The 16,988-nt window shown below is 41.6% G+C and overlaps 1 long non-coding RNA gene across 2 annotated transcripts; it reads right to left on the bottom strand.

Moving 5' to 3' along the window:
* Nucleotides 1-337: 337 nt before the first annotated feature.
* Nucleotides 338-4,853, bottom strand: LOC128240199 (uncharacterized). 2 transcript variants are annotated; one of them, XR_008262087.1, is made up of 4 exons: nucleotides 4,720-4,853; nucleotides 3,768-3,853; nucleotides 3,382-3,458; nucleotides 338-2,273 (listed from the first exon to the last, which is right to left on the bottom strand). It is a non-coding gene; the product is annotated as an uncharacterized LOC128240199 (long non-coding RNA). The 2 variants fall into 2 exon arrangements; XR_008262086.1 differs by lacking the exon at nucleotides 4,720-4,853 and having other exon boundaries at nucleotides 3,768-4,152.
* Nucleotides 4,854-16,988: the final 12,135 nt, after the last annotated feature.

The raw sequence follows: 16,988 nt of genomic DNA, 5'->3' as shown, positions 1-16,988 counted from the left end.
AAAAATTAGAGTCATGTGTGTAGGTGCAACTTCCTTGAAGCTCTATGTGACACATAATATTATAATTAATTTTTAAACAATTTTTTAATAAGTAAAGGACCATAACTTTAACTTAGTTTAGATTTGAAAATGGAATGTCATACAAATTGCAGGCGCACCATTTCCCATGCTGACCAACATTCCTATCAAGTTTCATGTGACTCGGTGCAATACTTTTGGAAATCCTACATTATTTATATCTCTGGGTGCAATAGATAAACACAAACACAAATGAACGAATGTTTATTTGACAAAGTAACAAATAAATGAAAACAGAAATCATTAAATGAATGGATAATTGACAATCTAACAAATCATCAATAAATAAAAGAAAGAAAACAACAACAAAAATAGATCGATGACTTTAAAGCTAACAAGAGCAGTCACAGACTGTCATAATACATCATACTGTATGATATGGTAACTAAGTTTCTGTGATAGCTGCCATCCATGTGTGATACAACATCATGGAACATCATTATACCTTGTGGGTAATTGGCTTTAATAGTCCAAACAATTTTTGCATTAATTGCTTTTACAGCTTTAAATGGACATCTAAGCTTGGCACCTATCATTCATGCTTCTCTTATATATTTTTAATAACAATGATACTACACTGTTTTTCAAACTGTTCTTATTAGAATCAATTCATATTATAAAATTGTCATATAATTATGTTAATTGTAAAATGTAATTATTATTGTAATCATCACTAATTTTGCCACTGCAGCTCTTATACAATTGTAAAACCCTATACTGTTATGTTAAAAATACTCAGTAAAAATCTCAGAGTGCTTTTGTTGTACTTTTTGCTATCTTGCCTAATCAAAATAAATCGTATTTTATCTTAACAGTAACAACTTCCCCTTAGAACAAAGGAAAACAATGAAATTTTTCAAAGGGCAATGACAAAAAGATATGACAGCCAGAGTTATGGTTCATATTCACTGCACTTCTCCTAAATGAGATCTATCAGTATATGAAGTTTAAAGTCAATACTTTAAAGTCTTTTTAAGTTAGACTCCAGACAAAAAATAAGTATGAAAATAAATAAAGGAAAATAACTAAAATAAAACTGCAGCAAGAGTTATGATTCCTGTGCACTCGCAATAAGATCATTCTGTAAATGAAGTTTGAAGACAACACCTCAAAGTCCTTGTTATGCCATGGACAAGATTGCTCTGACGCACAAACAAACACCTACCATTAATATAATCCACTTTTCCTCTCAGTGAGGGAGGAGGGGACAAATTATTAAAAAATTAAAAGCATGAATGCATAATTGATTGGCTTATTCCTGAAATAACAAGGAAACATTTTGATTAGGTTTCATGAATATTTGACCTTGTTTAATGCCTCTAGTTTGTTCCAAAGATTTGACCTAGTGACCCACTTTTACAAGCAGTCCATATTTCATCAAGGGTACATCCTGACCAAGTTTAAACAAAATCTGACCAATCAAATACCATGACAAGATTTTTCTAAGATTTTCCTAATGACCTAATTTTCGATCATATGTGACCAGTTTTATATATGTCCAAGAGTTCATCAGGGAAAACATTTTGATTAAGGTTTGACCATGTATAATGCCTTTAGTTTGTTCAAAAGATTTTATAAGATTTGACCTAGTTTTTGACCCCACTTACATGTGGTCGAGATATGATCAAGGGGAACATTCTGACCAATTTTTAACATTTCTAGTCAATGCCTACCAAGTTATGGTTAGGGAGGGACGGATGAACGAACAGAATGACTGACGGACAGACAACGCCAAAACAAAACCCCCTCTCCTGAAACCTTCCGTTTGGCGGGGAATAATAAAACAAATGAACAGGAATATAAACTTAATAGAAAATTAACAACATCTAATTATTATAATTTATGGCAGAACAAATGAAAATTAAATTGTAAATTATGTCTCATTCACATAGTGCCTGCATGATAGAAATGCAAACAATCAGCTTCAGCTGGTGCTGACTGACAGTGTGATCATTTATTGTCTTCTCCCCCATACAGAGTACTGTTCCTGCCTAGCTGCTGTTCATCAACACAACTGTCTTCCTGTATCCTTCCTTGTGACCAAGCTCTTGGCCAGTGCAGCATTTGGCCTGAATAAGACTTCCTAACCAATCGCAGTATAAAGATTATTGGCAACTGGGTCCGGTCAGGGTTGAACATTTCCTCCACGTTTGAGCGTACCTCTATTGTACATCACAGCTCCTTGATTTTCAACTCTGAAAAACAAACAAATGTATATGTCAAATAGATTATATTTCTCATCTGACAACACTGCCTACTTTGGCTGAAATGGTTACCTCTTTTTTGAATGGAGACGGCCATTATTTAAAATTAACCAACTTAAACTAATATCAACACAATCATTTACAAAGTAAAATTACAAGCCCCTACTAAGTAAAATAGTTGTTAAAAGATTTGACAAAGTGACCACTATTTGACAAAAAATTAACTTACTTATATTTGAACTTGATGAATGTTATTCTTGTCTAGTTTGGCAAAAAATGGATGAGATGCTTAAATACGTATTTTCTAAGATTGACCTTATTGTTGACCACATATGACCTCATCAGAATTTTAAGTATCAAGAAAGATCAGACCCAGATATCAGGAATTTACCCTTTAATAGTCACATCTCAACCTCAAATATTGATTTCCAGGTATCAAAAGGGCATTATCCAAAATTATTTCACTCTTTTTAAAAGCGTATTCTTAAAATAAGTTAATTGGGAGAAAAAACACTTAAAAAATCACTCAAAAACAAAAAATTGCCCTAAATAGATTCATGCCAAGTTAACCACTTTATCATGTCATACAATAATATTCGCTACAAGTTATTGATAATTGTATGTTCTTACTGGGAGTAAGATTACATGTATTATTGGTCCCAGGTTCTAAGCTAAAAAAAACAATTAACATCCTTGAGAGTGAGTTTAATGTTGTTGTAGTTTTAAATTTCAGTTTAAACGAGTTTCAAAACATGCTTGAATTGCAAACTACTTTCACTACCTTTAAACATATTGTTTGAATGATGATATAATAAATTTATGACTTTTTCATTTTTCATTAAGAAGCAAACAGTGATACTGGATTGTGTGTGAGGCTTTGAATTGTTTTATTCTCAAGCCCTACCATGACCTCATCACATTATAGGCTACAAAGTGCTCTCAGGCGCTATTTGCTTCGATATGAATCAACTCAGTCGCTGGACGCTGTCATCTGTGTGAGCCCTATGGGAGTTTTGTGTTTAATTAATTCTGCGAAGGACAGTCTAGTTAAATCATTCAATTCTAATTGTCAGAACCCAATATATCTAGTTTTATTTACCTTGCTCAAAGCCAGAACAGGAGCCTTCTTGTTGAGTCTGCGATCAGCTACCAAGTATCTTCCTCTAAGTCTGGTTACTGTTGATAAATGCAAAATGGTCAAGCAATTCTAATACGATTTATTATAGAGTAGACATATTAAATGTAAGAAACTCATCCCATAAAACTTACATCCAGATGTCATTAATTACCACTTAATTAATACATATCTTACATATCTTTCATATATATTGTTTGATATTTAAATGAAACAATATACACATGTTAAGTTCAAACAGCTTTCACATACACTCTTTATGACATTGTTTACTAATTGAATGCTGCTTATCTTTTTTAAAGATATGTCTTGTTAATTAATGATTTAAATGTTACCCTAGAGCCACTTACCTTTTACATGTCGCTATCGTCTTTACTGCTGAAGAGCGGAACAGAATGGACTGGTATTCCTGGGATTGCCTGTCTGCTTCTTCGGACTAAAGTTTGAAACAAGTCTTTATCAATACATCATGGACGTTAACTAAATGGAATGCAACTAATAAAATCTTGAAATTTATAAGTCATGTAGGACATTGATTTTCCTAAAGAAATTTTTGCACATGTTCTGTTCAATGTTATAAATGACACACAATTGATTTAATTGTCTGTTTTTCAAAGAAAAATAGAAAGGTACTGTCAGTTTTAAAGGCTTCAACAGTGCCGTCTTTGTGCATAAACTTTACCATGGTAATAACAAGAAAAAAAATGTTGATGTATTTAAATGAAACTTGGTGGATATGTTCAGCAAGGCCCATTTTTCTGGCTTTAATGCTTGATGAGTTGTGCCCCTTTGGGAAATGTAAATCAAGAGAGAAATGTTGGTGTTTGTTCCGCGGCTCTCTTGTTTTATGGACATTACAGCAGGTATAACTTAACAGATCTACAGATAACTACCACCTGGGAGGGAAACATCAGATCTTTTATTGAAAGACCCCAAACACAACAAACTTGTATGACCATTTTCATCTTTCATATTTTACTACATGTATGTGTTAAATGTGCTTGGAAAAAATACTATGCTAGTTATACTGTCAGGTTGAGTGCACATAAGCCTGTTTCAGCCCCAAGGAGTTCTTACTTAATTTTCACTTAAGTTTCACTAACAGTGCAATGAATGTCACCCTAACAATCACCAATGACACTATTTTCATAATGTTTCTCAGCCCGATTGTCTTATAGCATTGTGTCTCTTGATTGGTGCTTGCTTGGCCTTAATTCTTATTTTGGATCTTGGTTAAATTTAAGGCTTCTGGGCTTGTCCTGGTAGTTTCCATTGTTTTGATGAACAAATGGCTCCATGTACCTGCGACAGTGTCCGGTCCATCTCTTCTTGTGACTGGGTCCCAGCATCTGTGCTCTGACCTCCTCCTCTTGTGACTGGGTCCCAGCATCTGTGCTCTGACCTCCTCCTCTTGTGACTGGGTCCCAGCATCTGTGTCCCCACCTCCTCCCCTTGTGACTGGGTCCCAGCATCTGTGTCCCCACCTCCTCCCCTTGTGACTGGGTCCCAGCATCTGTGTCCCCACCTCCTCCCCTTGTGACTGGGTCCCAGCATCTGTGTCCCCACCTCCTCCCCTTGTGACTGGGTCCCAGCATCTGTGTCCCCACCTCCTCCCCTTGTGACTGGGTCCCAGCATCTGTGTCCCGACCTTCTCCTCTTTTGGCTGGGTCCAAGCATCTGTGTCCCGACCTTCTCCTCTTGTGACTGGGTCCCAGCATCTGTGTCCCGACCTTCTCCTCTTGTGACTGGGTCCCAGCATCTGTGTCCCGACCTTCTCCTCTTGTGACTGGGTCCCAGCATCTGTGTCCCGACCTTCACCTCTTAGGACTGGGTCCCAGCATCTGTGTCCCCACCTCCTCCTCTTGTGACAGGGTCCCAGCATCTGTGTCCCGACCTCCTCCTCTTGTGACTGGGTCCCAGCATCTGTGTCCCGACCTCCTCCTCTTATGACTGGGTCCCAGCAGCAATGTCCCGACCTCGTCCTCTTGTGACTGGGTCCCAGCATCTTTTTCCTGACCTTCTCCTCTTGTGACTGGGTCCCAGCATCTGTGTCCCGACCTCCTCCTCTTGTGACTGGGTCCCAGCATCTGTGCCTCGACCTCCTCCTCTTGTGACTGGGTCCAAGCATCTGTGTCCTGACCTCCTCCTCTTGTGACTGGGTCCCAGCATCTGTGTCCTGACCTCCTCCTGTGGTGACTGGGTCCCAGCATCTGTGTCCCGACCTCCTCTTGTGACTGGGTCCCAGCATCTGTGTCCCGACCTCCTCCCCTTGTGACTGGGTCCCAGCATCTGTGTCCCCACCTCCTCCCCTTGTGACTGGGTCCCAGCATCTGTGTCCCCACCTCCTCCCCTTGTGACTGGGTCCCAGCATCTGTGTCCCCACCTCCTCCCCTTGTGACTGGGTCCCAGCATCTGTGTCCCCACCTCCTCCCCTTGTGACTGGGTCCCAGCATCTGTGTCCCGACCTTCTCCTCTTTTGGCTGGGTCCAAGCATCTGTGTCCCGACCTTCTCCTCTTGTGACTGGGTCCCAGCATCTGTGTCCCGACCTTCTCCTCTTGTGACTGGGTCCCAGCATCTGTGTCCCGACCTTCTCCTCTTGTGACTGGGTCCCAGCATCTGTGTCCCGACCTTCTCCTCTTAGGACTGGGTCCCAGCATCTGTGTCCCCACCTCCTCCTCTTGTGACAGGGTCCCAGCATCTGTGTCCCGACCTCCTCCTCTTGTGACTGGGTCCCAGCAGCTATGTCCCGACCTCGTCCTCTTGTGACTGGGTCCCAGCAGCTATGTCCCGACCTCCTCCTCTTGTGACTGGGTCCCAGCATCTTTTTCCCGACCTTCTCCTCTTGTGACTGGGTCCCAGCATCTGTGTCCCGACCTTCTTCTCTTGTGACTGGGTCCCAGCATCTGTGTCCCGACCTCCTCCTCTTATGACTGGGTCCCAGCAGCAATGTCCCGACCTCGTCCTCTTGTGACTGGGTCCCAGCATCTTTTTCCTGACCTTCTCCTCTTGTGACTGGGTCCCAGCATCTGTGTCCCGACCTCCTCCTCTTGTGACTGGGTCCCAGCATCTGTGCCTCGACCTCCTCCTCTTGTGACTGGGTCCCAGCATCTGTGTCCTGACCTCCTCCTCTTGTGACTGGGTCCCAGCATCTGTGTCCTGACCTCCTCCTGTGGTGACTGGGTCCCAGCATCTGTGTCCCGACCTCCTCTTGTGACTGGGTCCCAGCATCTGTGTCCCGACCTCCTCCCCTTGTGACTGGGTCCCAGCATCTGTGTCCTGACCACCTACTCTTGTGACTGGGTCCCAGCATCTATGTCCCGACCTCCTCCTCTTGTGACTGGGTCCCAGCATCGTGTCCCGACCTCGTCCTCTTGTGACTGGGTCTCTGCATCTGTGTCCCGACCTCCTCCCCTTGTGACTGGGTCCCAGCATCTGTGTCCCGACCTCCTCTTTCGACTGGGTCCCAGCATATGTGTCCCGACCTCCTCTTGTGACTGGGTCCCAGCATCTGTGTCCCCACCTCCTATTGTGACTGGGTCCCAGCATCTGTGTCCCCACCTCCTCTTGTGACTGGGTCCCAGCATCTGTGTCCCGACCTCCTCTTGTGACTGGGTCCCAGCATCTGTGTCCCGACCTCCTCTTGTGACTGGGTCCCAATATCTGTGTCCCCACCTCCTCCCCTTGTGACTGGGTCCCAGCATCTGTGTCCCGACCTTCTCCTCTTGTGACTGGGTCTCAGCATCTGTGTCCCGACCTTCTCCTCTTGTGACTGGGTCTCAGCATCTGTGTCCCGACCTTCTCCTCTTGTGACTGGGTCCCAGCATCTGTGTCCCGACCTTCTCCTCTTGTGACTGGGTCCCAGCATCTGTGTCCCGACCTTCTCCTCTTGTGACTGGGTCTCAGCATCTGTTTCCCGACCTCCTCCTCTTGTGACTGGGTCCCAGTATCTGTGTCTCGACCTCCTCTTGTTACTGGGTCCCAGCATTTGTGTCCCGATCTCCTCTTGTGACTGGGTCCCAGTTTCTATGTCCCGACCTCCTCCCCTTGTGACTGGGTCCCAGCATCTGTGTCCCCACCTCCTCCTCTTGTGACTGGGTCTCAGCATCTGTGTCCCGACCTCCTCCTCTTGTGACTGGGTCCCAGCATCTGTGTCCCGACCTCCTCTTGTGACTGGGTCCCAGCATCTGTGTCCCGACCTCCTCTTGTGACTGGGTCCCAGCATCTGTGTCCCGACTTCCTCTTCTTGTGACTGGGTCCCAGCATCTGTGTCCCGACCTCCTCCTCTTGTGACTGGGTCCCAGTATCTGTGTCCCGACCTCCACCTCTTGTGACTGGGTCCCAGCATCTGTGTCCTGACCTTCTCCTCTTGTGACTGAGTCCCAGCATCTGTGTCCCAAGCCATTGCTCACAACCAAGACTGTGAAGCCCTTAAGGTAGATGACTTTGTTAGTAATACATACAGAAATAGGTTACTAGGCAAACCACCACATGTTTATCAACCATAGGACGCATAACCTTAATCTTCATTGCACCATTAAAACATTCAAATACGACTTATATCAATTACATGTGTGTGTGTGTGTGTGTATAAGAAAACTGCTCTATTATAATCGAGAAATTAAACATTAATTACATGATAAAAAATGATTTTTTAATATCATTCATAACATCTTAATTTTTCCCCCATTTACCCTTTAGCGCATGTATACGAGTTAATGTTGATTATTTCCTACCTATTGCTGTTCAAGCCACCATTCTATAATCGGTATAGAGGCTTGGATGCTCAGACTTGTTCAGGTGTTGGCAAGGAATGAAATTCCCTTCTTTGCTATATGTTAAATTACTCCTGTTTATCATATATAAAGTCCATATGACACAGTCATAGCCGCATCTCTGGGGTCATCTCTGAATCCATCCATGAAATAGGTCCTGCAAAATATCATATAAACCATGTAAATGTCTTCAAATGTTATATAATGAATGTGTAAACTTAAAAATACATACAAGAAGGCAATGTACACATCAAATGCTACATAAATAGGAAGAAAGATTGTTGATTAAGTCCTTTCACACCATTTTAAATGTGTTTTATAGACCTTTATGATAGAAACCTTTACAGGAATTTAATGCCAAGGAAAAAAACTTTGACTTTTCAATAGAAAATAAGGTATTTCAATATTTAAATAATGAAATACAATGCAAAATAACTTCATACAATTGAATTATTTTTAGTATATAATTATTGTAGATATACAATTATTAGCTTCAAAATGGTGATTAAATAAAATCAAATAAACCTTATAAAACAGTGTTTATTTTCTTATCTGTTTCATCCAAAAGCTGTCACAGTTGTGATTCATTTGAGAAACTCTGGGTACTTTTTTGTAAAAATGACGAAAGGAAAGTATTTACATACTCCATCTGCCCTTACCCCTGGGTGAAGAATGACAGGTTCACAAGGACTCTTATAACCCATCAGAATTCTGAAAAATCAAAAAGGCTTTCTCTATATTATGGTTCCTCAAGTATCAAGTCTGAAAAGCTGTCACAGCTGTGGTTCCATTTTGGTACTTTTTGTAAAAATGATGTAAGGGAATCTAAACTGCAAGAAGTCTGGCGGTGTTTACAGACTCCAGGGGCGGTATTCATAAAACATCTTAAGTCATTTCCTAACTTGAGTCAATTTCTTAAAGTTAAATAAAAAAACACATTTATTATGTGATATCAAATTAAAGTTTCATTTTGAATTAATTTTATGAAAATAAAGTAGTTTTTAAAATTTTCATGATAAAATATCATATGACCAATGAGATACTTAAATTACAAAACTTATTTAAGATGTTTTATAAATACTGGCCCTGGAAATAAATACACAAAAGCTCACCATGCTGCTAAGGAGTCTGATATTTTTCCATGCCCTTAGGTTCAGCTGGAGATGTTGATTCCACATGGTTGGAAAACTTGCCCAGTGCACCAGAACTACGGTATGCTCTTGGCAGTATCTGCAATAGGAGGGTGTTAATCTGGGAAACCGCATAGTGAAATTGAGAAAGTGCTTTACCACTAAAAAAGTGTCCATGTATGTAGCTAATGTAAAATGATAGGAAGTGCCAGAATCTGAATTGAAGTATTCTCAAAGAAACAAGGTTTGGTCTGGGATCTAAACTTGAATAAGTTTTGAAAAAAGTAAGCACTTTTGCGAGCTGTGCTGGACAGGTGCTTACCTGCGCAACACAAATTACGATGTTGAATGTCAAGGTGGCTATGCCCGCTGTACAGCAAAGGAAGATATACTGGTTCAAACACTGACAACTGACAGCGATGCAAAAACTGTTAAAAAGCTGACCCTCAGTAATTCCTGGATCTAAGTGTAACAACCTGATCATTTCATAAATTCATTATATTTATTAATAAAGCGCGATCATGTTCTGCCCGTAGTTAATGTTCTGTCAGTGTCTTGTTATGTATGTTACATGTATGTAAATGTTTAAGTTTGTGACGTATGAAAGTAGTTGGTTCAGTATGAGTGATTTACCTATTTATAGATTTATAGAGGGCGCTTTTACTAATCGATTTACCCGTGCTAACTTTCCCGGTCACTCATTCCTGTACTGAACACCGCAACCAACGGACCACTATTTGTGTTTAATATTCTTGCAAAAGAGTATTTTGCTGCCGGTAGGTTAGATTGTTATTTCATATTAGATCGAGTGTATTGTTTTACTTTTATTCATTATATATATATGCATATATTGTGTAATTAACATTAATTATTGTGTTATTTGCAAAAAGGTGATGAATCATCTTTTATATTGCAGGCTTCATCTTCAACATCTTAAATATATATATACAAGACCTACAAAGGCGTTATTTTATACCCCCGGTTACATTTGGCTCCCCGACGAGACGTTTAGAAGCCGGCAGCGCTCTTCATTCCGTCCTTCGTCTTCTGACGTTGACCACGTGACAGGGACCTCGCCCTTCACACGCGGCTGTGTTCCATCCAGAGACGTCTGGTGCCACGGTAGTCATCCCGGTACAGTCAGGACGCGGCGTTCAAGAGCGGACGGGAGGTCCAAGTGATACGGACCTCCGGAGGTGATTTCGCAACCCCGTCCCTCGTCCCGCATTACCCATACTCCTTTATCCCATTACCCATACCCCCTCGTCCCCTCCACCACCCATTTTCCCCTTATCAGAGCTCTGAACCCCTTTTTTATATAACGTTTTAAAGATTATTTTTCTGAGCGCTCACGATATCGATTAACATTGACATTGTGTGGATTCGTCGGACAACATCATCTTCGCAAAAGGAGGATTTGTGTAATTGTGTTATTAATATTTATAATGTGGATTATTATTTTGGAGGACAAGTAAGTGCTTTATTTTTGTTCATTTTCCATAGATTTTTCATTTTTGAGTAAACACGTGTGTTCATTTCCCAGCTGTCAAAGTTTGTTTACTTTTTCCTGTAAGGTTGAGGTCATCGGTCAGGTTCAGTGCGATATTTGGATTTTTCATTTTTGGAATCAGTTAAGATTTTCACTATTTTATTAGAATAGAAATTCTATTTGCGTGTTTCGTAGTCTATCCTGGTAAATTTTTGATATTGTATTATATCAATTTTGTATTTTGACCTAAATTTTTGATTTTTTCGGACGCACGTGGTCTATTTCCTCCAATGTACATGTAGGTTAGTTATTTAATGTTGTATATATACATGTAAATATAGTTACTGTTTATTTCAGTTAGAAAAAGGGTCTTGTTTAAAACATTTCACATCGATATTCATCTATACATTGTGTTTATTTGTACGTATTTTATTGACTTTGATTGTGTTATCGTGTTATTCACTTTGCTTTGAATTTTTCCACGTATTTCATTGATTTAGATTTAAATTCTGATTTTGACATTTGTGTTTGTATTCATTCGAGATATATTTTTAATTGCTTTGTTGCATATTTTGACGTATACAGGACATTTTGACTGTAATTTCTCACACCAACTAACATTTCCAAAAATTAATGTAGTTTTTTTTTCTATTTAAGGAGTTAGTGAGTACGTATGTGAGTATATGTTAGCGCGCTAGTTCATTTGTATTTTGCTGTTTAGTGTTTTCTGTTGCGAATTTTCCGCTTGCTTGCGCTCGTGATTTCATTTCCGCTTAATATTGCTTATTTTATTTGAAACCTATTTTGTTGCTTTCCGTTTATTTAGTTTTCAGTGTTGATAAGTCGACACTTGACCACATTATTTTGCACTAACATTAAGTTTATTGTTTTAAACTGTCCTTGGTTTTTGTTTTCAGAGCTGTACACCATTATTTGTGAATATTTTATTTCGTGCATGGATTTCATTCTATAGTCGCGCATTTTGCAACAATAGTTATTTGTTTTCAAAAGTTATACGATTATCTCGGTATTAATTACGCTGACCAAATACCATTCTTTCATTTATAAGGTTTTGACAGTTATCAGCTGATCCACTGTCGTAATTTCGTCTGCTTAGATGTGAGGCGTATTGATTGGCAGACGACATAATAGTAGTCAGCCGACCGCAAAGTCCACGTGCAGATTACGTTGATCGTACCAAAAGTTGTTTATATCATGAAATGTTCTCACGATGCTCATCATTTGACATACATTAATTAGTGACACAGATTTGAGTTTTATGTATTGATTTGTTTTAGTATACTGATACTCGAACGTTTGATATTATACATTTACACACACTGTTCAGACGGGCGGGATTAGTTTCATATTTAACATTTGGCAGTTGACATTTAATTTTCATTGCTCTTAATTATTAAATAGTACTTACAGAAATATCTTACATTTTAAGATAGTGATTTCGTGATTTGCTGATTTTAAGTAAAGTTAATCATGTAGTCCTTTTCAATTTTCAGGTGTGCTGACAATTGAAATTTACATTTTGCATTGGTTTTTATATTTTATTCCAGTATGTCACAGAACGTTTCTGTGGAAGATGTTGTTCGGGCGATGATGACCCATTTTAATATCACGCCCAAGACATCACCCAAGGTGGAACTGGAAGAAGTGTTGGTAACACAACCGCGGGCCACCCCGACAGTACAACCCCCGCCAAGTTTTCCGCCGATGTCAACACCTATTAATGGTCACCATTTCAATTTCAATCCACAGGTTTCCAGTTTACACCCATCGATGGTTGCAGTACCAATGCCGTCATTACCCAAGATTCCGAGTTTTTCTGGAGATCTGCCAACCCCAAAAGGTGAGGTTCAATATATGGTTTGGCGGTATGAGGTGCAGTGTTTGATCCGGGCCGGAGACCTGTCGGAAGTCAACATTTTAAAGGTAATTCGTTCCTCCCTACGGGGCAGGGCGCGTGAGATGATGGTACCTTTAGGTGAAGATGCTAGTTTAGCTACTGTTGTTGCGAAGTTAGATGCTATGTATTCTAATGCATCGTCTAAGGAGGATCTTTTACAACAATTTTTCAACTCTACTCAACAAGATGGTGAGTCTATAACTACTTTCGCCTGTAGATTAGAAATTCATTTGCAGATGATCATGGACAAAGGCGACATCCCGTATTCTGCCAGGAATGATCTTCTCAGACACAAAGTTTGGACAGGTTTGTCGTCGGATATCCTCAGGTTGCAGACAAGACACAAGTATGATACGGTATGTGACTACAACGAGCTACTACGAGAGTTGCGTCAGGTCGAGGAAGAGATCGCCCGTTCCCAGCCACGCCCCAGTAATGGTGCTAGCACACGCCCCCGCCGACCAACTCACACGTCAGCCGTCGCGACCCACACGCCATCTACTTCAGATGAGGTACGTAAGCAGGTTAGTGAACTGCAGGCGCAGATGACGGCGTATGACGCAAAGCTTGATCGGTTGATGGAACAACTGCAGGTCAACCAGGGATTTTCTACTTCTAGTAGTGGTAGTTATAGTCGTGGTCGTAGTAGCCGTGGAGGATACGGACGTGGGCGTGGAAGAGGATTTGAGTTCCAACAGCAGCAGCAGCGCGCACCACAACAACAACAACAACAACAACAACAACAACAACAACAACAACACCAACAACACCAACAACACCAACAACAACAACAACAACACCAACAACAACAACAACACCACCACCAACAACAACAACAACAACAACATGGTTACCAAGGTGAGTATGGCGAGAGTCACCCAAACTTTTAGCCGCTCCCGTTTATGGCCAACCGGAGGCGGCAAAGAGTGAAGGCCCGCGACACCAGAAAAAACCTTCTGTGGTTAAACCAGAGGTTAGTTTACGTGAAAAACTAGTAGGTCCCTCAAATATAGACCTCATATATTTCAACGGAGTAGAAACCCCAGCTCTTATCGATTCAGGTAGCATGGTAACCCTTTGTTCTAAATCATTTTTCGATTCATTGCAGAACAAACCACCTCTACTTGACGTCAATAGTTTCAATTTAGACGTCAGTGTAGCCGATGGTAGCAAGCTGAATCTTTATGGATACATAGAGACAACAATTTTAATACCATTTTTCTCGAATTTTACAATTGATGTTCCAGTTCTCATTGTTCCTGATGGCGGCCCGAGTCCTGTGGTAGTGGGCACTAATGTGATACGCCGATGTAAGGCAAATTCTTTTCAGGAAACATCGCAGGATTCTGTTCCTGAATCGTGGCAAACAGCATTTGACGCTCTGACATGTAACTCTCTGCCAATGCGATCTACCAATCGACGTACTGTAGAAGTGGGACCTTATGAGACGGTTGTAATTAACGGGCTCGTCAGGGGCGTAGCCAACAATGTTTGTCATTTTGTTACAGATAATTCCAAAAGCGACAAGCCCTACATAGTTCGACCGCAGGTTTTCCAGTCTACTGAGACTAGCGATAATGTTAAGGTACAGATAAGAGTTTGTAATGTCTCTGCCAAACCTATTAAGATTAAACCTAAGTCTGAGCTGTGTGTTGTAAATGAGGTTAAGATTTTAGATAGTTTAGCCTCTGGTATGGGCTCGACTAGTGAATCTGATAGTACAGATGATACCAAGTCTTTTGCAGAGACGTTGGGTCTAAAAATTGACGTTGACAACTTGACGCCTGACCAAGTCTTACGTACTCGGCAGTTGCTAGGCAACTGGAAACAGATATTTAGTACTGGTGTCACTGATATTGGTAAGGTTACCTCTATCAAACATAAAATTGTACTAATAGATGACACTCCTTTTAAAATGCCCTATCGTAAGATACCTCCAGCCATGTATGAGGAGGTTAGACAACATTTAAAAGACATGATTGCTTGTGATGTTATTAGGCCATCAGATAGCCCATACTCGTCTAATGTTGTGTTGGTCAGAAAGAAAGATGGCAGTCTGCGGTTCTGTGTCGACTACCGTATGTTGAACAGCAGAACACGCAAAGATGCCTACATGTTGCCCAGGTTTGACGATACGGTAGATGTGTTGTCAGGGGCAAGATTCTTCACCAAATTGGACCTTAGAGCAGCCTATTGGCAGGTCGAGGTTGAAGAGTCTGACAAAGAGAAGACTGCCTTCTCAGTTGGCAATCTTGGTCACTGGGAGTTTTCTAGGATGGCTTTCGGGCTTTGTAATGCTGGGGCCAGTTTTCAGAGATTAGCTGAGCTCTGTATGTCTGACCTAAATTTAAACGATTGTCTCGTGTTTTTGGATGATATCTTGATATTTTCCAGAACATTCGACGAACATTTGGAGAGATTAGATGCAGTTTTTAGACGCTTAGAGGAGCATGGTCTTAAGCTTAAACCATCTAAATGCGAGCTACTTAAGACAAAGGTAGAGTACCTGGGGCATGTTATTTCTGCCGATGGCATATCGACAGATCCAGAAAAGACACGCGCTGTCTTAGACTGGCCTGTCCCTTCCAATGTGAAGGAGTTACGGTCCTTTTTGGGCTTTGCGGGCTATTATCGTCGCTTTGTGCCAGATTATTCAAAAATCGTCCAGCCTTTAAATAAGCTGCTGGAAGGCCATTGTACGAATAAGAAGTCCCGCAAGTCGAAGAAGAAGGCCAAGTCTCCTGCATCATGGGAATGGGGACAGGACCAGCAGTCCGCATTTGACTCGGTTAAGCTGCTTCTTACCGAGCCCCCTGTCCTAGGTTTTGTCGACTACACTTTGCCTTTCGTGGTTCACGTAGACGCCTCAGGTCTTGGCTTGGGTGCGGTCTTGCTACAGGAGCAGGATGGTAAGGAGCGCGTTATAGCTTACGCCAGCCGAGGTCTTCGTGCTGCTGAACGGAACTATCCCGCTCATAAGCTTGAGTTCCTTGCGCTGAAGTGGGCTATCACGGACAAGTTCCATGACTACCTCTATGGCAACACATTTAAGGTCATGACAGATAACAACCCTTTGACTTATGTTTTGTCCAGCGCTAAACTCGATGCCACACAACATAGATGGGTAGCGGCCCTTGCCAACTACAATTTTCATATTGTGTATAAGACGGGCAAAACTAATACAGACGCTGATGGCTTGAGCAGAATTGTATATCCGGACGCTGTTAAGGCTGTATGTCTTTCAGTTACGGAGAATGTACCATATGTTTTCAGCCTAGCCGGTGACCCTAATTTTCAAGCTGCAGATGAGATATACGAGTTTCCGACTATGCCGAGAATATCATGGAAGGAGGAGCACCAGAAGGACCCAGTGATTGCTCGAGTCATACAGATCCTGGGTAGCGATTCTTTGCCAGGGGAGGAAGGATACCGGAACGAGCCACTTGCAGTGCAGCGTCTCCTTCGGGAACGGAATAGACTCGTGGTTGTGCAGGGAATTCTATTCCGGAACGCTACCCAGGACAATCAACCAGTACGGCAACTAGTGGTGCCGGAAGCCCACCGTGCGACCGCGATCAACGGCGTGCACCGTGATGTAGGACACCCTGGCAAGGAGAAGACCATGTGGCTTGCTAGGCAGCGATTTTATTGGCCTGGTTTGGAAGCAGATGTCGACAAGAGGGTCACCGGCTGTCTTAATTGTATCTGCCGCAAAACCCCAACGAAGCCGATGGCTGAACTTCTGCCCATCGTTACAAATCGACCTATGCAACTTGTATGCATTGATTTTCTCAAGGTTGATGTAGGCAAAGGCGGCTACGAAGATATTCTTGTTATAACGGACCATTTTACTCGTTATGCAAAAGCCGTTCCTTGCAAGAAAATTACAGCTCAAGCCACAGCTAAAGCCTTGTATGAACATTTCATTGCTAACTTTTCTTTTCCAGAACAATTGCATAGCGACCAAGGCCGTAATTTTGATTGTAAATTGATAAAATCTTTGTGTGCCCTTGCAGGAGTACGTAAGACAAGGACGACACCGTACCATCCGTCCGGAAACGGCGGATGTGAACGCTTCAACCGGACGCTTCTGAAAATGTTAGGGACCTTGACGGACGACCAAAAACTAGACTGGCCGACGTACATAGGACCGTTAGTGCAAGCATATAATTCAACCAAACATGATTCCACTGGGTTTTCACCCCATTATTTATTGTTTGGATGGCATCCTAGGTTGTCTATAGATGCTTTTCTAGGAACA

Source organism: Mya arenaria, chromosome 7 (genome assembly GCF_026914265.1).
Source record: "Mya arenaria isolate MELC-2E11 chromosome 7, ASM2691426v1".
Lineage (NCBI taxonomy): Eukaryota > Metazoa > Mollusca > Bivalvia > Myida > Myidae > Mya > Mya arenaria.
This window is presented reverse-complemented; position numbering and strand designations above follow the sequence as displayed.